The 23,976-nt window shown below is 37.5% G+C and overlaps 1 protein-coding gene across 6 annotated transcripts in view; it reads left to right on the top strand.

Moving 5' to 3' along the window:
• The first annotated feature begins 13,423 nt into the window (after nt 1–13,423).
• The window catches only part of MYL4 (myosin light chain 4), a 73,556-nt gene continuing 63,003 nt past the window's right edge, over nt 13,424–23,976 (top strand). For 2 of the 6 annotated variants that reach the window (XM_056817022.1, XM_056817024.1), the window contains exon 1: nt 13,575–13,716. The gene's annotated coding sequence lies outside the window, so the exon portion shown is untranslated. The other 4 variants (XM_056817023.1, XM_056817021.1, XM_007482522.3 and 1 more) reach the window with 4 other exon arrangements.

Raw genomic sequence — 23,976 nt, forward strand, 5'->3', positions numbered from 1 at the left:
CAATGGGGATAAATTAGAAGCCTTCCCAATAAGATCAGGAGTGAAATAAGGATGCCCATTATCACCTGTATTATTTAACATTGTACTAGAAACACTTGCAGTAGCAATTAGAGAAGAAAAAGAAATTGAAAGTGTTAAAATAGGCGATGAGAAGACTAAGCTATCACTCTTTGCAGATGATATGATGGTCTACTTAAAGAATCCTAGAGAATCAACTAAAAAGCTAGTGGAAATAATAAATAACTTTAGCAAAGTTGCAGGATACAAAATAAACCCACACAAGTAATTAGCATTTCTATATATCTCCAACACATCTCCAAAGCAAGAATTAGAAAGAAAAATTCCATTTAAAATCACCCTAGACAATATAAAATACTTAGGAATCTATCTGGTAAGACCAGCACAGGAACTATATGAACATAACTACAAAACACTCTTCACACAATTAAAACTAGATCTAAACAATTGGAAAAACATTGATTCCTCATGGGTAGGATGAGCTAACATAATAAAAATGACAATCCTACCCAAATTAATTTACTTATTTTGTCCAAGACCCATTGAACTACCAAAAAACTTTTTTACTGAATTAGATAAAACATAACAAAGTTCATTTGGAAGAACAAAAAATCAAGGATATCCAGGGAAATTATGAAAAAAAATTGTGAAGGAAGGTGGCCTTGCAGTCCCAGATCTCAAACTATACAATAAAGCAGTGGTCATCAAAATAATATTGTACTTACTAAGAGACAGAAAGGAGGATCAGTGGAATAGACTTGGGGTAAGTGACTTCAGAAAGACAGTCTATGATAAGCCCAAAGATCCCAGCTTTTGGGGACAAAAATCCATTATTTGATAAAAACTGCTGCGAAAATTGGAAGATAGTATGTGAGAGATTGGGTTTGGTTCAACATCTCACACCCTACACCAAGATCAACTCAGAATGGGTAAATGACCTGAATATAAAGAAGGAAACTATAAGCAAATTAGGTGAACACAGAATAGTATACTTGTCAGATCATTGGGAAAGGAAAGATTTTAAGACCAAGCAAGATTTGGAAAAAATCACAAAATGTAAAATAAATAATTTTGATTATATCAAATTAAAAAGGTTTTGTTCAAACAAAACTAATGTAACCAAAATTAGAAGGTAAGCAACAAATTGGGAAACAATCCTCATAACAAAAACCTCTGACAGAGGTCTAATTACTCAAATTTATAAAGAGCTAAAACAATTGTACAAAAAAAATCAAGCCATTCTCCAATTGATAAATAGGCAATTTTCATAAAGGAATCAAAACTATTAATAAGCACATGAAAAAGTGTTCTAAATCTCTTATAATCAGAGAAATGCAAATCAAAACAACTCTGAGGCATCACCTCACACCTAGCAGATTGGCTAACATGATAGCAAAGGAAAGTAATGAATGGTGGAGGGGATGTGGCAAAGTTGGGACATTAATGCATTGCTGGTGGAGTTGTGAATTGATCCAACCATTCTGGAGGACAATTTGGAACTATGCCCAAAGGGCACTAAAAGACTATCTGCCCTTTGATCCAGCCATAGCACTGCTGGTTTTGTATCCCAGAGATAATAAGGAAAAAGACTTGTACAAAAATATTCATAGCTGCGCTCTTTATGTTGGCAAAGAATTGGAAAATGAGGGGATGCCCTCCAATTGGGGAATGGCTGAACAAATTGTGGTATATGTTGGTGATGGAATACTATTGTGCTCAAAGGAATAATAGACTGGAGGAATTCCATGTGAACTGGAATGACCTCCAGGGATTGATGCAGAATGAAAGGAGCAGAACCAGGAGAACATTGTACACAGAGACTGATACACTGTGGCACAATCAAATGTAATGAACTTCTCCATTAGTGGCAATGCAGTGATTCTGAACAACTCAGAGGGATCTATGAGAAAGAACACTATCCACATTGAGAGGGAAAACTGTGGGAATAAAAACACAGAAGAAAAACAACTCCTTGATTATGTGGATCGATGAGGATATAATTGGAGATGTAGACTCCAAATGATCATCCTAGTGCAAACATCAACAACATGAAAATAGGTTTTGATCAAGGACACATGTAAAACCCAGTGGAATTGTCTTCAGCTATGGAAGGGTGAGGGAAAAGAACATGATTCTTGTAACCAAGGAATAATGTTCTAAATTGACTAATTGAATAACATTTTCAAAAAAAAAAAGAGATGAAAACAATGTTACAATGATTTTATAGCTATTTCTGCTGTTAACTATTTCTTCTTCTTCCCTTGCCTATCTCATTAAAAGTCTATTGGCTAAAATAAATAAATTAAAATAAAAATAAATTTTAAAAAACGAACACACCAGAAAGTGGTAGGGGGCAGCTGGTTAGCCCAGTGGTTTGAGAACCAGACCTAAAGATGAGAGTTCCTGGGTTCAAATCTATCTTCAGACACTTCCTAGCTGTGTGACCCTGGACAAGTCTCTTAACCACCATTGCCTAGCCCTTAAAACTCTTTTACCTTGTAACCAATACAAAGTATTGATTCTAAAACTAAAGATAAGGATTTCAAAAAAAGAAGGTAGTAAACCAGAAGAAGTTTGCCTAATATCTGATCTATTCATGAAATAACCTGTTGCCCCTCTTTTCCTGTCCCATTCTTATTCCTAGGTTTTTGTTCTTCCTTCCTTTTCTTTGATATACCTCTCCCCACCCCACCCCCCATTTCACATTTCAACACTGTAGTTCGAACAAGTCTCCCAATATTGGAGTTTGTTTTGCTTTTGCCTATTCATTTATCTCATTCTTAAATCCCTTTCTCCATCTCCTCTCACTGTGTCCTATTTCTCTTCTGAATTCAGTGTATTTCTATTTGGTGATCTGTGTGCGTGTGTGCATGTGTGAGTATGTTAAGTGGGTTCAATTGTGTCCAACATTCTTTTGTTTGGTTCAAATGAAAGTGAAGTTCATGGGATTTCCATTCCCTCTACCATCTCCCATGTTTAAATAGTTTTTTCATTTTATGAACCTACATTATGACAGTGATGTTTCTTGTCCACCTCCTCCTTTCTTTCTTAGTATTGCCCCCACCCCCTCCCATTTCTGTCTTTTCCTGAAACCATCGAAACAGAACAAAACAACCCTCTTGTGCTTTGTCTGTCAATTTACCTTTCTTTAAGACCCTTCAAAGTTTTAAAGAAAACCTTTTTAAAATTTTCCTCTTATCTTGAAAAAATTTATCACCACACAGTTCCTTACTAATGAACCAATGCATGTGCCTCTTTTTTCTCTAGGTTCCTGGATTTCCATTTCAAAATGTTTACTCAATTTTGGTCTTTCCATCAGGAATGCTTGAAAATATTTTATTCCTTAAAGATCCATTTTTCTTTCTGTATTTGCATTATTCTCAAAACTGCCCTAATTGCATGTACTTCTTTCTGAACTTCCATATGTTCTTTAAAGGGATTTTTAATGTTTTATTCCTTTTTGAGCTCCTCCAGTACCCAACTCCAATTCCCATTTTCTTTGAAGCATTGCATATGGTTACTTTGATTTCATTGTTTCCTACTGAATCAATGCTTTGCTCTTCTTTTTCACCATAGAAATTTTCTATGGTTAGGAATTTCTTTTGCTATTTGCTCATTTTCCCAGCCTTTTTTTCTTTTTCTTCTCTTTTCTTTTTTTTTTTTTTTGGCCTGCCAACTGAGATTTCTGAAAATTGCTAATTTGGTCTCCTCTGCTGATCACTTGCAAGACTTGGCACTGTGAGCTATTTTGTGTTGGGGCTAGGGACTTCATTGTAGGCTTGAAAAGGCCAAACAACACATATTTCTGGGCCTCAGTGTGAGCTGGTGCCAGAGCTTTGGACTTCTTTACTGGGATTTGTAAAAAAAAAAAAGTTTAAATAATCCTTTTAAAAAAGATTGCTAACTTTCTCCTCCTTTGTCTGGCCCCCCTCCTTAGCTTAGAGAAAGAAAGGAAATATAACCCTTATTAACAGATAATCATAGTAAAGCAAAATGAATCCAAAGGGTATCTCTTTGCACCTTTTATCATCTATCTGTGAAGAGGTAACAGGCTTCATTTTAGGTCTTCTGGAGCTGACTTTCATTAGAATTAAATTTTTCAGAGTTGTTCTTTTCATTGTAACTATTATTGAGTAAATTTGTCTCCTGGTTCTACTCCTTTCACTCTCTATCAATTCATACTACCCAGGATACCCTTAAATCATCTCTTTTATCAGTTATTAGATCAGAATAATATTCCATTACATTTATATATACCACAATTTGAATTCTCCAATTGTCTCAGGCATTCCTTTATATTATAGTTTTCTTATCTTTCCTCCATTTAGATGTCTCCTTCAAAATTAAGAAGTTTGTTTTTTCTTGTGACTATTCCATTCCCAGTATTATCTTTCTGTAAAATTGAAAATTGATTTTAATTCTATTTTTAAGACTTTTCAAACTGACATAGGTTAATAGTCTCTTAAACAATATAAGTCTAAATTCTTTTTTCTTCTAATTTCACCATTCACTTATATTCTGGAGAAGCTGGAGAATGCCAGGCTTTTGCCTTTTAACTATCTCCACCCTTTATTCAGGTAGTCTCTGTGAAGATTATATTTAGCTATCTCCTGATTGTAACAATGAAGATACTTAGCTCTTCCTTTATTGTGAAGATTAAATTGTAATCCCTTGATTGTAACAATGAAGGTATTTAGCTCTTCCTTTATTGGGAAGATTGAATCGTAATCCACAATCTATTTTTAGATTTTAATCCCCAAAAGGTGGTAACTCAGTATTTGAAGTAGATCTACACATTTTAACTACAAAAAGGTGTTAACTAACTCTAAAAGGTGAACTAACCAAAAAAGGTGTTAACTAACCACAAAAAGATATAAACGATATAAACACCCATTTCATGCATTGATTGGGAGGTCTGTGACCCACATGTGAAAGAGTGGGCAGTCCTGGAGAGGTGTGTCTACTGTGATTGGTAGATGTGAAATTTAGGGGAGGTGACACAAGAGAAAACGGTCATTAAATAGAGGAAACAAATACCGAAGAAAACAATCAGTCACACGGGCTTGGAGTGAAGGATCAGTTACTTGGAGCTGGAGGGAAGACAGACACTTGAGGAGAGCCTGAAAGATGGACACTCTGACTTGACTGTGAAACTGAACCCCTGGAGGAGCTCATTCAGGAGACCTCAGACTGCTTTCTTTTCAGAGAGTCACTGTTGGTGAGCAAAAGGTTGACTTAGTGACCCTGCCTTTCTGGAGGTGTAAACCTTCGAGAAAGGCCCATTGTCTTGAGACTCTTTTCCCTGATTAGGGCCTTAGAATTTCTACCTGGCTCTGAGGTAGCCAGAGCTCTCCATTATCCCTCTCTACCTTTTTCTCACTTCCTTAATATCTTTTCTCCCTATTGTAAATAAACTATCATAAATTTACATTCTACTTTAGTAACTCATTTGGGATTTAGAAATTAAATCCCTGGTGACCACCAATTAAATATTCAGAGTCCAACCAGAATTAAATTTAACAATAATTTGGCTGACCACTTCAATTGTGACGAAATGCCCTCAATCTTCTTAAATTTTCCTTTATTGTGACTATCCCTAAATTAGCTTTTAATAGCTTATTTTGGATCTACACAAATCAGCTGAAGAGGTAAGTTTGCTATTTCCCATTCTCTCTTGCCCTAGGGAACAATCAACCCAATTAGCCAATCCTCACTAGCAATACTAACTGACTGGAGTGTTAACTAGCTGTGAGAAAAACCTGGAAAGTAGCCTGGCTAAAGAGAGTGATTGAATTAAGTTTTAGCCTTTTCCCACTCTGACCTTTCACCCAGAAGAGTTAATTGGATTGAAACTTTAAAAAGGACCACACCCAAACACCTAAAAAAATGGTGGTTACAGCCAGCACACAACTTAATTAACAACTGGCTTTTCAGTAAAATAACCAAAATTGGACAAACATTGTTCTTTGTCTATTTCATAATCCCAGAGAATGTATGGAAATGGCTATACTCCGCACTGCTCCTGGTTGAGATTTTAATTTTTGGAGCTGTAATATTATATCTATTTTTCTCTAAGAGAAAACTGGAAAATACCATACGTAAGCTAGAGAATCAGATAGGAGAATTAAGTCAGTTTCCCCCTGAAAAACCCATTTCCCAGTCAAACCAACCAATTGTTTCTTCTACTACTCAACAAAATGCCGAACTAAAAGCTCAGTTTGAGTATAACTCAAGTTAACTTGAGTTTATAAAGGAAAGTTTGGGGGAGATCATGGCTTTTATAAAAAAACAATGAAATGAATTTAAAACCACCCCAGAGTAGAAATGACTTATCTCCTAGTTCACAAATCATCCCCTCCCATGCCCAACTTACTCCTTCCCCTACTCCCACTCCTCCCTCCACCCATACTGACTGCCCCACACCAATTAAATATTCAGAGTCCAACCACACAATTAAATTTAACATCTCTGATCATTTGAGTCTCAATTATATTATTTTAGTTTGTATCTTCATTCTGGTATTATTTACCTTTGTAACCTCACCTATCAACCAATCATAAAATGATACTGAGATATAGATATTATGCATAGATTGTGCTCATTTTATAAGGGAGGCTTACCCTATGGAAGAGTGACTTATTCATAGCCACAATACTATGAAGTATATATATCTTCATGACTTCATGTGCAGTTTGGACAAGGTGAACTCTGACATCTCTTTTAACTCAGAAATTCTGTGATCTTGGAAAGTGATTGAGCTGGCACTCTTCACTTCCTTCTACCACATTCTTTTGCTGTTTCTATTCAGACATTTTCAGTCATGTCTGACTCTTGGTGACCCCATTTAGGGTTTTCTTGGCAAAAATACTGGAGTGGCTCACCATTTCCTTTTCCAGTTCATTTGACAGGTTAGAAAACTAAGGCAAACAGCTTTAAGTGACTTGCTCAGGACTAAGTATCTGAAGCCATATTTGTCCTCAGGAAGATGCTTCCTGACTTTAGACCCAGTCCTCTACCCACTTACTTAAGTGCCCAAGGGTATACAGAGTGTTCAGGGAGGACTAGAACCTCAAATGTGAGGGCTTGCTGAATCCTTTACAGGGATGCTCATTTATCTTGGTGTCCACCTTTCACTCAATTCTCACTTGTGGTTCCAAGAAGCTGTAGCATCCTCTGGATGGCTATGAAGGCAACCAAAGTGGAAGTTGTGGAACATCTAAAGATTGGTGAGACATCTAAGAGACCAAGGTCATCCACTACATCCCAGGCCATCTCTAGTTGTCCTGACTTTTATCTTGCCACCAGATTTCAATGACTCTGAAATAGAGTGAGACCTATGATTTCGCGCAACTCTACCCTACTTAAATGCAATTCAAGTACAAGTCAAGACATCACCATGTAACAATTAAAAGAGTGGTTGGCATAAATTGTTTCAGATAAAAGAGTGTTTGCCTTAAATTGTGACCACAGAAATATGGTTTCAAGACAGTGTCTTGATTTAAAACAAAATATAAAGTGGTCGCCAGGGAAAAATTCCCAAATATGAAATATACCCAAGTCAGCTGGGTTTTATAGAGATTTTAATTAGTACAAATTAAGGTTTTAATGAAGGGGAGAGAGAGAGTAAGAGGAAATAATGAGAAAAAGGCTAGACCAGCCTAGGCCAGCCTATGCTGAAGCCCTAAGAGAGAGATCAGTCAGTCTTTTATCAACTCACCACAAGATCTGTCCAAAGCAAGATTTTAGTGTTCAGAGAGACACCAGTTCAGCTTCAGCTAGCTCAATCAAGTTCAGCCACCAAGCCTTTCAAGGCAGCTTTGGCCAGCTGCCTCCTCCAAAAGTTCACAAGTTGCCTGACCTTTATAGGTACTTAGCACCTTTTTGTATTAGATCTAAAAATAGGCACAGCTTAAGGGCTTTTGCCTTACTATAAGTATGGATTAAGTACTTTTCATTGTTCAGCAAGGAGTTTACAACTTTATGTTCCACTAAAGTATGCTTAAGTAGGGGTGGAGTAGAGTTTTCACATTCCTGATCTAAGTCCCTTCATTGTTTAAAATGGGGAATGGTCTTAACCAAGTGTTCTGAAGTAGGGTCTGAGAATTTTTAAGATTCACAACCCCATGATATCATTAGTCCTCTTCTTAATTGTCTTAATTGTGTCTTAATTGTGCCAGGAAAGGTCTTAACAATGTACTGTCAGACCAGTCAGAGGAAGACATGAATTTTTCCCTAGGGTAAATGATATGTCATTTCATATGACAAATAAGAAAATATGTATTATATGATAATTTACATACAACCTATAGCATATTACCTGCCTTCGTAGGGAAAGGGAAGGGTAAAAAAAGAATGATAGATTTTTTGACATAGTTAATGTGAGAATTTATTTCTTTTGGATAAACATATTTATTATAATTCATTACATATTTGTAACAAGTCATATGTGTCATATTATTATGTCACAATGTATTGTTATATATTAAAAATTAAAAATAAATGGGAACTCGAAAGAAAAAAAAGAAGATACACATAAGTTTGAGTCTGGACTGTCATAGTCTGAGAACTGTGGCACTGTACTGGGGCAATACTAGTCACCCTGTGCTGCTCCTCCCCAGTTCTTTCTCTTTTTAAAAAATTTTATTTGGTCAATTTCAAACATTATTCCTTGGTTACAAAAATCATATTCTGTTCCTCCCTCCCCTCCCCCATTGATCCCATAGCCGATGCGCAATTCCACTGGGTATTACATGTGTCCTTGATCAGAACCCATTCCCATGTTGTTGGTGTTTGCATTAGGATGTTCATTTAGAGTTTACATCCCCATCCATATTCCTTCGACCCATGTAATCAAGCAGTTGTTTTTCTTTGGTGTTTCTACTCCCACAGTTTTTACTCTGAATGTGGATAGTGTTCTTTCTCATAGATCCCTCCAGGTTGTTCAGGTTCACTGCATTACCACTAATGGAGAAGTCCATTACATTCGATTGTGCCACAGTGTATCGGTTTCTGTGTACAATGTTCTCCTGGCTCTGCTCCTTTTGCTCTGCATCATTTCCTGGAGGTCATTCCAGTTCCAATGGAATTCCTCCAGTTTATTATTTCTTTGAGCACACTAGTATTCCATCACCATCAGATACCACAATTTGTTCAGCCATTCCCCAATTGAAGGGCATCCCCTCATTTTCCAATTTTTGGCCACCACAAAGAGCCCAGCTATGAATATTCTTGTACAAGTCTTTTTCCTTATTATCTCTTTGGGGTACAAACCCAGCAGTGCCATGGCTGGATCAAAGGGAAGACAGTCTTTTATCACCCTTTGGGCATAGTTCTAAATTGCCCTCCAGAATGATTGGATCAATTCACAACTCCACCAGCAATGCTCCCCAGTTCTTCTAAGGTTCCCACCCTAGAGTTTTTTAGCTACTCTAGTGGAAGAGTCCTGTTGCCTCTGGACATAGATCTTTGAAGATTTTTGTTGTTGTTCAGTCATTTCAGTGGTTGTTCAGTCATGTTCAGACTCTGTGAACCCACTTGGAGTTTTCTTGGCAAATAAGGAGGGCTTGATATTCCCTTCTCTCACTCATTTGACACAGGAAACTTAAGCAAGCAGATTTAAGTAACTTGCCCCAGGCCACACAACTATTAAGTGTCAAAGGCTGGATTTGAACTCAGGTCTTCCTGACTTCCAGGCCCATCACTCTTGTGGACAACATATATCCTATTTGTAGTCATGTTGAGTATTGCTTTGCTGGGGAGAAATTTTTTTTATTATTATTGACCATGACCATGGTTTTTTGTGCAGTTCAGTTCTGTGATGGAAGAAGTCACCAGAAATGAGTAGCTTCTCATTGTGAATTTCTTGTTCATTATTCTGTCTGATGTGGACTTCTAGTTTTTGCTGGAGGAGGTGTGCAGGAGCAGGTTACCCTGCCTTCTATTTAGGCAATCATTTTTGCAGAATGTTTTCCTCAATAAACACTTATTTAGGATTTACTATATATATTTCAGATATTGTGCTAGGCACAGAGATATAAATAGAAAGAATGAAACTAACCCTGTTCTTTAGAAACCTATATATACTATTTCCACAAAACCATTAAAATCTCCTGAGCCCTTTTCTATTCCTCTCTATATAATGGAACAAAATTAAGGCATTCTTCATATTTGAATAATTCCCATGACCAATTTTGTTGGTACCTCAGAATTGGAAGCTTTATGATAGGAGAAAACTAGATGAAAATCCTACGTAGTTCAAAAAGTTCATGGTGAAAAATTATTTTACTTTAAAAAATGATTCACCAGTATTTTTCCTCCACATGGATAAATGAATTGCCAAGCTTCTTTAGAATAGTTGTCTTATTTTTAATAGAGTTTTCCTCCTAAGATCGGTCTTCATCAAAGAAACCTATCTTTCCTTTTCAATGAAAGTTTAGTTCAATTTAACTGTTACCTGCAGCCCAGGATGTCTCTTTTACACAAAGATCTTCTTGTACCTTGACTCTTCAAGTTGACCTGAATTCAGCTTTGGAGGAGAATGACTCTCCTTAGGAGAGAGAATCAGACTTTTTTCTCACATGCTTAGGCTCATATCTTCCAGCCTAATGTTCTGGGAAAGGGAGATATCTTAAACATGGTTCATTTCTATGATTTGCCCCTAAAAAGGATCACCAAAGTTCTTTCTAGAAAAGATATACATAGTGACAATATGAGATAGCTATTTATTACTTCTATAACAAAACAAAAGCTTAAAGTATATCAGACTCATAAACATATAGATTCATAAAGAATATGCTAATATATATTCTTAAAAATGTGAGACAATAATTCATCACAACTATTATACTCTTAATTTATTCTTAAATTAGTCTTTAAAAAGGCAAAGTAATCAACAAAATTATAACTTAGAAAAGCAATATTAGGGGGCAGCTGGGTGGCTCAGTGGATTGAGAGTCAGGCCTAGAGACAGGAGGTCCTGGGTTCAAATCTGACCTCAGACACTTCCCAGATGTGTGACCCTGGGCAAGTCACTTAACACCCATTGCCTAGCCCTTACCACTCTTCTGCCTTGGAGCCAACACACAGTATTGACTCCAAGATGGAAGGTAAGGTTAAAAAAAAAAAAGAAAAGCAACATTAGAGACAAATGGAGATAAGTTTAAGCTTAACTCATAACTTTAAATATAAATGAAAATATTCAATAAAACAAAAGAGAAATTGGATAAGGAAGAATAAGGCACTTATTAAAAGCCTATTATGTACCAGGCACTATGCTTAATGCTATATAAATATCTCATTTGAACATCATGGTAAGTAGGTGCTGCTATTATTTCCATAGTTGAGGAAACTGAGGAAAACAGACATTAAGCAATCTTTCCATGCTTTCACAATTAATAGTAATTTGTTTTGAGGTCAAATTTGAACCCAGATTTTCCTTACTTATGGTCTGGTGTTCTATCCACTATGCTACTTAGATACCTACCACCATGCTGCTCTCAAACAAAACCCACAATTAGTTACTTATAAGAACTGTATTCCCTCCCCACCAAAAAGGAAAGACATACACAGAATAAAAAAACAGGTATTGGAACAAAGTTTACCAGGCATCAAGTGAATCCATGAAATCAGAATTTGCATTTGTATTATCTGACAAAATACAAACAAAAATTCACATTATAGAGTAAACAGGGAAATTGCATTCTGCTGAAAAGATCTATAGACAAGAAAGCAATTTCAATATATTTTTATGCTCCAAATGTCATAATATTTAATAAATTCATAAAGGAAAAATTAGCTAAATTACAAGAAGATAAAGACAATTACATAATGCAGTTTAGGTGCTTTAATATCCCTTTTTCACACTTAGATTGAATCAAGAGATAAATAAAAGGGAAGATATAGAATTATACAAATTGCTGATGAAACTAGAGCTATTATTTTATATAATTCTAGAAATGCCAACAATAAATATAATTTAAGAGAAAGAAATTAAAAGCATATAGACAGGGGCAGTTAGGTGGCACATTGGATACAGAATCAGGCCTAGAACCTGGAGGTCCTGGGTTTAAATTTAACCTCAGACACATCCTAGTTATGTGACCCTGGGCAAGTCATTTAACCCCCCTGTCAACTTGAAAACTGGACACCCCAAGTTTACCCCTGCCCTTTGAGAAACCTCAGTACCAGGCACACCTGTTTTGGGCTGAACTATAGACCTTAAACTGTTTGGGGATCCTAGTTTGGATGTGATTAGTGGGTATAGTCAAAGTTGAGTGCCTGTATGTTTTAGAAGCTTCTCCTATTGTATTAAGGTCCTCTCTCAGGAAGCCCAGCTCGTAGTTTGACCCTTTCCTTTGTATTTGTTATAGTTGACTGCTCCTGGATAACCTCTTTGCAGCCTGCTTGCAGTTTGTTTATGCATGCTTGCTGTACCAGGTTCTCCAGAAGGTATATAAATTCCCCAAATTCGATGCAGAGTAAAAGAAGCAGAACCAGGAGAACCTTATACACAGAGACTGACACACTGTGGCCAATCCAATGTAATGGACTTCTCTAGTAGTAGCAATGCAATGATCCAGAACAATTCTGAGGGACTAATGAGAAAGAACACTATCCACATTCAGAGAAAGAACTGTGGGAGCGGAAACACAGAAGAAAAACAACTGCTTGATCACATGGTTCAATGGGCTATGACTGGGAAAGTAGACTCTAAATGATCACCCTGGTGCAAATATTAATAATATGGAAATAGGTCTTGATCAATGACACAAGTAAAACCCACTGGAATTGCTTGTTGGCTGGGGGTGGGGGAAGGAGGAGGGGAGGGAAAGAACATGAATCATGTAAGCATGGAAAAATATTCTAAATTAAATAAAAATTTTCAATAAAAAATAAATCCCTCAAATTCTGTTGTTCCTTGGAGGATAATCTAGTGCGGTTATCCTCTCAGAATACTGATGGCAGTGGAATAGTGAACACTATCTCTTTCCTGATTAAAGACTTGGCTTTTCTATTTTAATAGTTCTGTGTTTTTTCCAAGTTAACACACCATTGCCTTCTCTTCTGTCTTGGAACCAAATACAGTATTGATTCTAAGATAGAAGATAAGATTATTTTTTAAAGAAGTGAAGTTTTAAAATGAGGCCAACCGCTTTATTTAAAATATTTATTAGAATGTTTTATTCTTATACAGATAGTTCTCACTTTATGTGAATGGGCCAGTTCACAGACCTCTACAGAAATCGGTTTTTAGGGAATGGGTAGAAGGGAAAGGAAGGGAGGCAAGGAGAATACCAAGTGCTGGTGGCTGGAGAAGACCAGCACACGGACCCCGGGCACGTGGGGCACTGAGGACAAAGACGCTGTAGAAGAAGAGGGGGGGTTGGTGGGCGGGAAGGAGTGGGCTAGGGGGCGGGGCTTCTCGGACAGCCACCTGAAGGTCGCCCCATCCGGATAGAAGGAGACTGGAAGGCGACACGTGAGGTCTGAGCTGGACTCGGACAGATGAGGAGGGGCAACATGCAGAGCCACACGCGGCACCCCAGCGCAGGTACCCACGGGCCAACGGAAGATAGACACAAAGGCCGCGTAGGAGGTCTCAAGCCAAGGCCCCAGTCGAGGGTGGCGGGCCCTTTTCTCTTCTCTTGAAGGATTTTGTTTTGTTTCGTTCAGTTTTTTGGATCAGACAGTGTGCTTACGGTAGATACGGTAAAGTTAACATGGATTTTTTTTTTCAGAATTCTTTACCTAAAGTCGAATTTGCATAAATCGAACATTGTTTGAATTACCTTAATTTCAAAATTGATTCCTTCCCTTCTGTACTTAACAAGCTATTCTTCATGACAGAATTAAAAAAAAAAGCAAAAAAAGTAGTTTGGCCAAAATAACTTTGAAATCTGATCAATTGAAATCTGACCGTATATGAAGTGTTCTATCTGATAATCTCGTATCAATAATTACCTTATTTTACTGCCGAGGGTATTGAGGACCAGATGGGTAAAATTATTTACCCAGGGTCATGAGAAGGGTGGTAAGATTTGAATCTAGGTCCAGTAGTGGCTCTAGATTTTGCAGGAGGGGATCAAAATAGAGAGACTTTTTTGGGGAAGATACCATAGATGTGACCTTTGAAGTTTTAGGAATGGGTTAGATTTTCAGCAAAAGTGCCAACAGATGGGAGCCAAGAAGGGAACGCTGGTCAGTCCTGTCAGGTACCCCAGAGAGGGTTCCCATAGTTCTGAGAAAAGTTCCATGGATTTGGCAGGGAGAAATTGGAAGCTTTGGCAAGAGTAGACTTGGGGGAAGATAAAGATGACATCTCTCCCTCTCCCCCCTTCCCCACCCCCAATTGAGGAGAGGAAAAGGAGTTGATGGTAAGGGAAATGGAACAAAGATCATTTTTTTTAATATTAGAAAAGCATGTGGAGCTCTTAAGTATAGGAGTCAGTTCAGGTTAATGGATTTGGTGAATCCTAGAGACCTAACCTTGAGCCCTAGATCTGCCTTTGATTAGCTGAATAATCGATTAGGGGTTTCTTACACAGGTTACTTTGTGAGGTTTAGGCTCAAAAGAAGCACTTGGGTGGAGTAGAAAGAGGCAGGTGACTTGAATTGGAAGCCTTGCTCCAGCATTTACAAACATTGTGACCCTAGGTTAGTCACTTCCATTTCTGAGCCATAGTCTCATCTGTGACTCTGTATTGGGTATAATACTTGTGTTAAAGGGGTTTCTCCATTGGTTATTCTACTCATTTAAAAGTAATTAATTAAAAAAGTAACAAAGGACCTAAGTCCCACAGTAAAAGAATAGGATTCTTGCATCATCTCTATCACAGTTTTTACATGCCATGTAAAAGTGAATTATGAATAATGTACAATGCTTTGGAAGCAGCTCAATAAACACATACATATATATGCTTATACATATATGTATGCTTTGTGTATATATACATGTGTATATTAGACTATGTGTATGCGTATATATGTATGCATATGTATACTATATATAGGGGACAGCATAATGCATAGAGTGTCAGGCCCAGAGTCAGACTCCTCTTCCTGAGTTAGAATCTGGTCTGAGACACTAGCTATATGACCCTGGGCAAGTCACTTTACCCTGTTTGCCTCAGTTTCCTCATCTGTAAAATGAGCTGGAGAAGGAAATGGCAAACCACTCTAGTATCTTTGCCAAGAAAAACCCAAATGGGGTCAGGATGAGACTATGATTAATTGACCAAATAAATAACAGTAATACTACATGTATAAGTGAACATACATGTGTATACATACATACAGATGGGTATATGTATATAAGTATGTATATGAATCCTGAGAAGTATAAGTATACTATATGTGCCTTTAGGCATACTATTGCTTTTAGTTGAAATATATATAATATATGCACATACATATACAATGTTATGCATATATGCACATATAAAAATTTAGCTATGGCTAAATAATTAGGAACATAGGATCTGGAATCAGGAAGACCTGAGTTCAAATGCAGCCTCAAATAATTCCTGGCTGTGTGACCTGGTGCAAGCCACTTAACTGCTATATGACTAGGAGGTGGCTAGGTAACTCAGAGGATCAGAGGATAGAGTGATGGGCCTGGAGTCAGGAAGACCTAAGTATAAATCCAGCCTCAGACACTTCCTGGCTTAACCTTGGATTGCCTGACAAAATTGGGGAAGGAAATGGCAAATCACTCTAGTATCCTTGCCAAGAAAACCCCAGGGATAGTCTGTGGGGTCATGAAGAGTTAGAAATCCTGAATGTCTGAATAACATGCACATACATACTATATGGGCATGTACATGTATGTGTATGGTATACTATGGTATGCTTATGTATATGTACTAAATATATGCACCCATGTATATACTATCTGTATATATGTATATTTCTCTAGGCAACTCATTAATACTATAAACTACAGAGATGGTGCCAATTTGTATTTTGTACCTCTGAAAGTTCCCTATATCAATGTAGTCACAGGTTTAATTAACCCATCTTCCTATTCTATAGAGCTTTTAAAATATTTTTAAATTAAATAATCATTTATTATTAATAATCATATAAATATATTACAAGACATAATGAGCAATTAAATAATAATTTAATACTAATATAATTAATATAATAATAGAACTATAGATATGTGGAAATGGGATATTTTGTGAAATAAATTTCCCTTTAGCCTCCTCTCAAGAACAGTCTGATTCCAAGGTCAGACTAAAAGATTCCCCCTATCCTCCCCAAGTCATGAAACTGGATTAGGTTCTCTCTTCTTTTGTTCAAATCTTTAAAGGATAAAAAGAATTAATAGTGGCAGGGCTGGCTAGCCCTGGTGAACCCCCTGACCCATTTGAAAAGTTAAGGAAATCAGCAAGCTGTGTTGGACTGATGCAGAAGGAAGAGTGTGTTGGCATCCTCATTCTGTGGACAAATATGGCTTCTTCCTGTGCTGAAGTAATGATGGAGGAGTTGAGGTCTCTAAGTCTACCTCCTCAGGGGCTTTTTACAGTGGAAGAAGTCTTAGGATGTCCAGGGGAGTGACTGAGTGATGAGCTCGCAAGAGATTTATAAAGAACTGTGTGAGAGGAGTTCCCTCTCTTCGGTACCCATTTAGATTATGGAGGGAGTCAACTGGCCAGTTTAGGATGTCTTCAGTGGTCAATTAATAAAATATTTTAAAATGAAGAAATACTGCCTCTTGAGAATTTCAGTCATTGCAATTATTATTAATCATTGAACTTGGATGGGTCCTTAAAGAGCAGATAGTTCAGGCACCTTATTTTATAGATGAGAAAATTGGAGCTCAGGGAAAGGAGGAACTTGGCAAAAGATCAGGTAGTGATCAGACACAACCTTGAAGCTTCTGGACTCTCTTCATTGCCCCACTCTGCTTTCTTCTTTCTTTCGGGGGTCTTAGAGTTCTGCATACCATGACTGTTATTGTGTTGATGTCACCTTTCTTTCTTTGGAAAGCCCTAACCCCTGGGAGACAGCTGTGACAAGAAAGGGATATCTGCTCTTCCAACTGACTCTCTCAATGGAATTTTAGAGTGGAATCGCTGGGGGAATGCAGCTGGAGAATGGGGGAGGAAGGAGTCTCAGCTAGTTACTTATTGCTTTTCCTCAGTAGATCTCCTAGCCAGATTCTGGCTGTCATCACCTCTCCCTAGCAGTAAAAGCAATTGGACCCACCTGTCACTTGAGTTCCTCCCTGGGTTTCCTGGAAATGGTCCAGTTCAGATATAGGCCACCAGGTGGTGCTCTCTCTCTCTTTCTCTCTCCAAATCATCTCTCTTCTCTCTCTCACTCTCTCCCCCCTCCTTTCCCTCTTTCCCTCTCTCTCTCCTATGACCCTAGTTTCTATCTTGGTGTTCTTATGTTAATAATCACTACGTGTCCAAAGATTTTATGTTTCTGGATATAGCATTATATTAATACCTCTTGGGATTCCCTACATATCAAGACTTTGGGGAATTTTCATTATATTTTGTAATATTTTTGTTAATCTCCTCAAATTATGGAATTACATTGTGAAACTTTTTAAAAATTACAATTTATAAATGATAAACAGATTTTTTAGGATTATGGAATCAAAGATTTATGGCTGTCATTAGGTTTTAAGGTTCATTTAGTGCAACCTATTTATTTTACAGATGAGGAAACTGAGGCCTGAGAATTAAGCTGTTGGCTAAAGTCACACAGGTAGTTTTATTATCTTTGTAATGAGGGCCAGGCTCATGTGCATCCCTAATGCAACTCCACAAATGGAAGAGTCTAGGGACCCTATTTCTGGGAGAGTCGTGATGAGATGTAATGGAAATATCTTGGAGAGACTTGCCTTTGAGAACATACTGCAACTGATTTTGGTCTGCTAAACAAATGGTTAGGGAGGCCTTTTCAATTGATTGCGTGCCTCCAAAAGGCACTAAGGAAAATAACCTTAGACATTTATCTTTGGCTGCTCTCCCTTGGTTTGACTTTTGCTAATGACTTTTGCTAATGATGATTAATGAAAGTGCTTTGGAGATGTTTCAGTATGCACAGACATTCTGTGACTGGTTTTGAACTGGTTAAGAAGTTAGGAGGAGTCTTTTTCTTTGATGTGTGTTGTTTTTACATTATAAACATTTATAGATTGTCCCTATTCCATGAGAAGTCTCTTTTAACAAAGCAAAAATAGTCAATTAAAACTAATATTTTCGTGCAAAATTTTACACCTATAATAGCCTCTTATCTCTATTTGTTAATTAATAGAAATTCATTGATTTTTTTTTTACTCTTCCAGCCCATGGGGGAAAAAAGCAAATTTCTTGTAATAGATGTGCAAAGAAAAACAAATTCCTCCATTTGCCCTACATGAAAAACTGTGTGTGTATCTCATTCTGCTCTCTAAATCCATCACCTCTTTTTTTTTAAACATTATTTTATTTGGTCATTTTCAAACATTATTCATTAGAAACAAAGATCACCTTTTTTCCCCCCTCCCCCTGCCCCCCTCCCTCCCCCTCCCTTGGTGATGCATGATTCCTCTGGGTATCACATGCATCCTCAACCCGAGCCCATTTCCATGCTATTGGTTTCCGTATTAGGGTGTTCATTCAAACTCTCTCCTTGATCATATCCCCTCCACCCCTGTAGTCAAGCTGTTGTCCTTCCTCAGTGTTTTAACTCCCACCATTTGTCCTCTGCTTGTGGGTAGTGGTTTTTTTTTTCTCCTTGATCCCTGCAGGTTGTTCAGGACATTGCATTGAGACTAATGGAGAAATCCATTACTTTGGATTGTACCACAGTGTATCAGTCTCTGTGTATAATGTTCTCCTGGCTCTGCTCCTCTCATTCTGCATCACTTCCTGGAGGTCGTTCCAGTCTCCATGGAATTCCTCCACTTTATTATTCCTTTGAGCACAATAGTATTCCATCACCAACATATACCACAATTTGTTCAGCCATTCCCCAATTGGAGGGCATCCCCTCATTTTCCAATTTTTGGCCACCACAAAGAGTGCAGCTATGAATATTCTTGTACATGTCTTTTTACTTATTGTCTCTTTGGGGTACTAACCCATCAGTGCTGTGGCTGGATCAAAGGACAGACAGACTTTTATCGCCCTTTGGGCATAGTTCCAAATTGCCCTCCAGAATGGTTGGATCAATTCATAACTCCACCAGTAATGCATTAATGTCCCAACTTTGCCACATCCCCTCTACCATTCATTATTTTCCTTCACTGTCATGTTAGCCAATCTGCTAGGTGTGAGGTGATACCTCAGAGTTGTTTTGATTTGCATCTCTCTGATTATAAGAGATTTAGAACACTTTTTCATGTGCTTATTAATAGTTTTGATTTCTTTATCTGAAAACTACCTATTCATGTCCCTTGCCCATTTATCAATTGGAGAATGGCTTGGTTTTTTGTACAATTGCTTTAGCTCTTTATAATCCATTACCTCTTTATAATGGATAGTATAGTTTATCATTGATTCTTTGGAATCATAGTCATTGTGTTGATCATAGCATAACAGCTTTCAAAGTTGTTTGCTTTTATATTGTTTTAATCAGCTGTGTAGCCAGACCTTGGTGCCTTTAAAAGTCATCAGAGATCAGAACTTAGGCCATACATTGTCTACTTTTATTTAAATGTTATGATAGAAATATAAAAATAAATTATCAATAATATTAATTTTTGTTTTTAAACTATAAATAGCAAATAAGTTATAAAAACGTATTAGATTATAGTTTGTGACCAGCTTGTATTTATACCAGGAATGCAATATAAGGAAAACTTATCCCACACTTGCCTGTGCCCTTGCCCTTGCTCAAACCTAAAATGTTTGTTGTTATTCAGTCATTTCTTGGTTATGTCCAATTTGATGACTCTATTTGGGATTTTCTTGGCAAAGGTGTTGGAGTGGTTTTATCATTTCCTTCTCCAGCTCATTTTATAGATGAGGAAACTAAGGCAAACAGAATTTAGTGCCTTGCCCAGGGTTACATGTCTAGTAAATGCCTGAGGAACTTAGTTCTTCCTGACTCCAGGTTGGGTGCTCTCTATTCACTGTATCACCTAGTGGCCCCCTAAATTGTATTATCCTCCATTTCTACCTGCTGTCTGTCCTCTCAACTCTAGCCCAAAAGCTGCATTTCCTGATCTCCCAGTCATCCTCCTGTATTTCATACCACTCCCCTTTACTTCCAACTTAACATAGCTTTTGCATTTGAGTATTATTTAAATTATTTGTTGGTTAATGTATCAAAATCTTCTTTGTGGGAGTAGGGGGCTGGCCCACAGCCCTCCCACAAAAGGAAAGATAGAAGGTTGACCTTGGGGGGAAGGATTGGAGCCAAGGAGATGCGTGAGAAACAGGCACACACACAATATTTATAATAATTGAGCTCCACAGAATAAGCTCAGCTACTTAGCTTTCACTAGGACCTGAACCAGTTAAGTAGCTTCAAACTAACATATGGGAGTAAGCAATGGACATGGAGATTAGCTGAAAGAAAAGCTACGAACCCTTGCAGGTACGGATCAGTCTGGTTTGAAGAGAGGAGATTAAGAAAGAAATCACTGGTTCCTTAGAGCTGGTACTCTAAGCACGAACCACTTGAGGATAAGAGATTGAGGAGGAAAGGTCTTTCAGGAAGAGAGAGAGATAGAGAGAGAGAGAGGAAGTTAAAATTGAGCTTGGCCAGAGGCCAAGCTCCAGGAAAGACAGAGACAGGTGAGGGGTGATAAGGTAAAGGGAGAGAGCTGGCTCTCTGTGGACGCTCTTATTTATTATTATTGAGATGCAAATGTACACAATACATATGGATGAATAGATAGTGGATTGCCATTGGTCAATTGTAAATTATGACAAGGTATAGGTGTGGTTTGTCTCAGCCAGGTGAGCACAAAGAAACCTGATTTCGCGCCTAAACCTGATGGATGCTGGGATCAAAGGTTTCAAAGGCTTTATTTGGCCATGCGCAGGACTGAGCATATGCTCTCCTAAGACAATCATTACATTTTAACTATTTCCTTTGGCCATAGTTAGGTGTGGACTGCTACATTCTTTTAGATTATAAGCTTCATGAAGGCAGATACTTTGTCTTATTAACTTTTGTACCTGTTCTAGCCCTTTAGCTTTACTCTTTGTATGTCTCCCTGCTTTAAATATATTTCTTGTAGAGAGCATATTGTGGGATTTTGGCTTTTAATCCATCCTGCTATCCTCTTCCATTTTATGGGTGAGTTCAACTTATTTACATCCCATAGTTATGATTACTATGCATTTCCCTCCATTTTATTTTCTACCTATTTATCCTTATCTTTTTTTTCTTTTAATCTTTTCCTGTTTATGAATACTTTGTTTCTGACTGCCTCCTTCAGTTCATTCTCCCTTTTGTCTGTCCCTCCTTCACTTTTTTTCTCCCCCATCCTCCAGCCAAGGTTAAAAAAGCAGGGCTAGCAATTATGATCTCAGACTAATTATAATAGAGTACTGTTACATCACAAATAAGAAATGACAAACAAGATGAGCTCAAAAAAACCTCTGAAAAGATTTATATGAAGTGATGCAAAGTGAACAGAACCAAGAGAATGTTGAACATAGTAATAGCAATAAAGTATGATGATCAACTGTGAATGCCTTAACTATTATTGGCAATGCAAGTATCCCAGACAACTCCAAGGGACCCATTAAGAAAAAGATTATCTACTGCCTTAGAAGGAACTGACAGAATATGAATGCAGGTTGAATCACACACTTAAAAAATGCTAGTTAAAGCTAAAATAAATATTTAATTTGTGGAATGTGTGTGGGAGATATTTTTGAGCAAGGTTATAGTGGGTAATAAGGTAATTCTTTCTTCTTGTGTCTTACTCATGTTAGAATTTCTTGAAGTCTCTATGGTCTTTTCATTAACCTAGGAAAAATTGTCAATTTCTGCTACCTAGAGCATCCTCTGGTTCTTGGTAGCATCTTGGAAGGGAGTGTCTGGAGGCTGAGATTCTAGAATTAGTAGCTAAGGAAAAATCTGTGAAATCAATCTGACTGGACTTTGCAGATGTAGTACCCATTTAAGATTGATCACACCAGTGCCTCAGGCTTGGGATTAAACTAAAACACGACACTCAAAGACCATCTAATATTTAACAAAAACTAGTTTGCTTAACTATAGCCTAGAAATAATATTCAGCAAGGATACAGCATTGGTTCTTCTCCCCTCCCCCAAACCCTTACTTACTGTCTTAGAATTAATACTAATTTTCAGTTCTAGGCAAAAGAGTGGTGAGGAATAGGCAATGGGGGTTAAGTGGTTTGCCCAGGGTCACACAACTAGGAAGTGTCTGAGATCAAATTTGAACCCAAGACTTCCTTTTTCCAGGCCTGGTTCTCTATCTGCTGAGCCACCTATCTCCCCTGATATAGCATTAGTTCTAATAAGTATGTTCCCCCTGGCCTCCACATTAACTATTATAGATCATGTGCCTGATAGGAAGAGTGTATCATCTTACATAATAGAGGAAAGTCTGTCAAGTTTAAGGAATGCTGACATCTTGTGCATTAGACTTTTTTTTTTTATGTCTCACATGACCCAGGAATCAACTTCAATGGTTCAAGCTTTTTTTTTAATTGAAGATTTTTATTTAATTAATTCAGAATATTTTCCCATGATTACATGATTCATGTTTTTTCCCTCCCCTCCCCTTGCCAATGTGCAATTCTGTTGGTTTTTACAAGTATCATTGATCAAGACCTATTTCACTGTTATTGATAATTGCACCAGGATGATTGTTTACAGTCTACATCCCCAATCTTATCCCCATTGACCCATGTGATCAAGCAGTTGTTTTTCTTCTGTGTTTCTACTCCCACAGTTCTTTCTCTGGATGTAGAGAGTGTTTTTTTTCCTCTTAAGTCCCTCAGAATTGTAATGGTTCAAGCTTTTGATGGGTTTAATGCTTATTGGGTCTCATCCAAAGAATTAATTGATGACTCAAACTGACCGAGTTCTAAGGAAACAAGCTTTATTATAAGAGAATACAGTAACAGAGTAGCCAGTATAGTAAATAAGGAATTAAGGTAAGAGGAGGTATGATAAGTAAAGGTAGAGACTGAGAGAGAGAAAAAAAAAGAGTATAAATTTAGAGTAAAAAGGTAAAAGGTAATGGTATGTGTGTAGGAGTTCTCAGGAATGCTTTTTATTTTGCTATGTCACTAAGGTAGGGGTCATTTGTTTGGGCAGTTGCTGTCCTGTGTCTCCAGGGAGTTGATGTCCCTTTACCCCATGGTCCACTGTGGTCTGTTTGGCTTTACCCATTGCTCTGTTTGCCCAATGCAGGGAGCAAATCATAATGTAAATGGGATGCTAATGATATGTTAAATACCCTGGTCAACTTGAGGTTACTTTTGCCTGTTTCTTTCCAGACTCTAAGGAAAGCAGTGAGTGTGGAAATTGAGCATTGTTCGAATCTAGTTTTTTGTGACTGGGAAATTTAATATTTGCTGTCCAGAGACACTCCCGCTACCCACTACAGCCAAAGACCTAGGCTATTTATAAAATCTGATGTGAGAAATTTTCTAATAATTTTGAATCTTAACAACTCATATGTCTCATATGAAAGATGGCTCCATTCTAACCAACTAGTTATTGTTTCTGTGTTCTTTTGTGTAACAGTTAAAATTTAGGGGAGACTGAGGCAGGTAGAAATTAGTTTCTCTCTACAAGGAGTATTATATTTTTAGAGGTTTACTAAAAGTTAAGGATTAAAGAAAATACAGGATAAGAAAACATGAGTCCAGGCCACAGAGAGGCCTAGACACAACCTCACCTACATTATGAAAAGAGCCACATCTGCCCCAAAACGGAAGTCCAAAAGCCCACAAAAGCCTTTGCAATCAGGTTAAATCCCTTTTCGATCTCGGCCCACCTGAGAATTCCGGTGAGATTACA

Source organism: Monodelphis domestica, chromosome 2 (genome assembly GCF_027887165.1).
Source record: "Monodelphis domestica isolate mMonDom1 chromosome 2, mMonDom1.pri, whole genome shotgun sequence".
NCBI classification, from domain to species: domain Eukaryota; kingdom Metazoa; phylum Chordata; class Mammalia; order Didelphimorphia; family Didelphidae; genus Monodelphis; species Monodelphis domestica.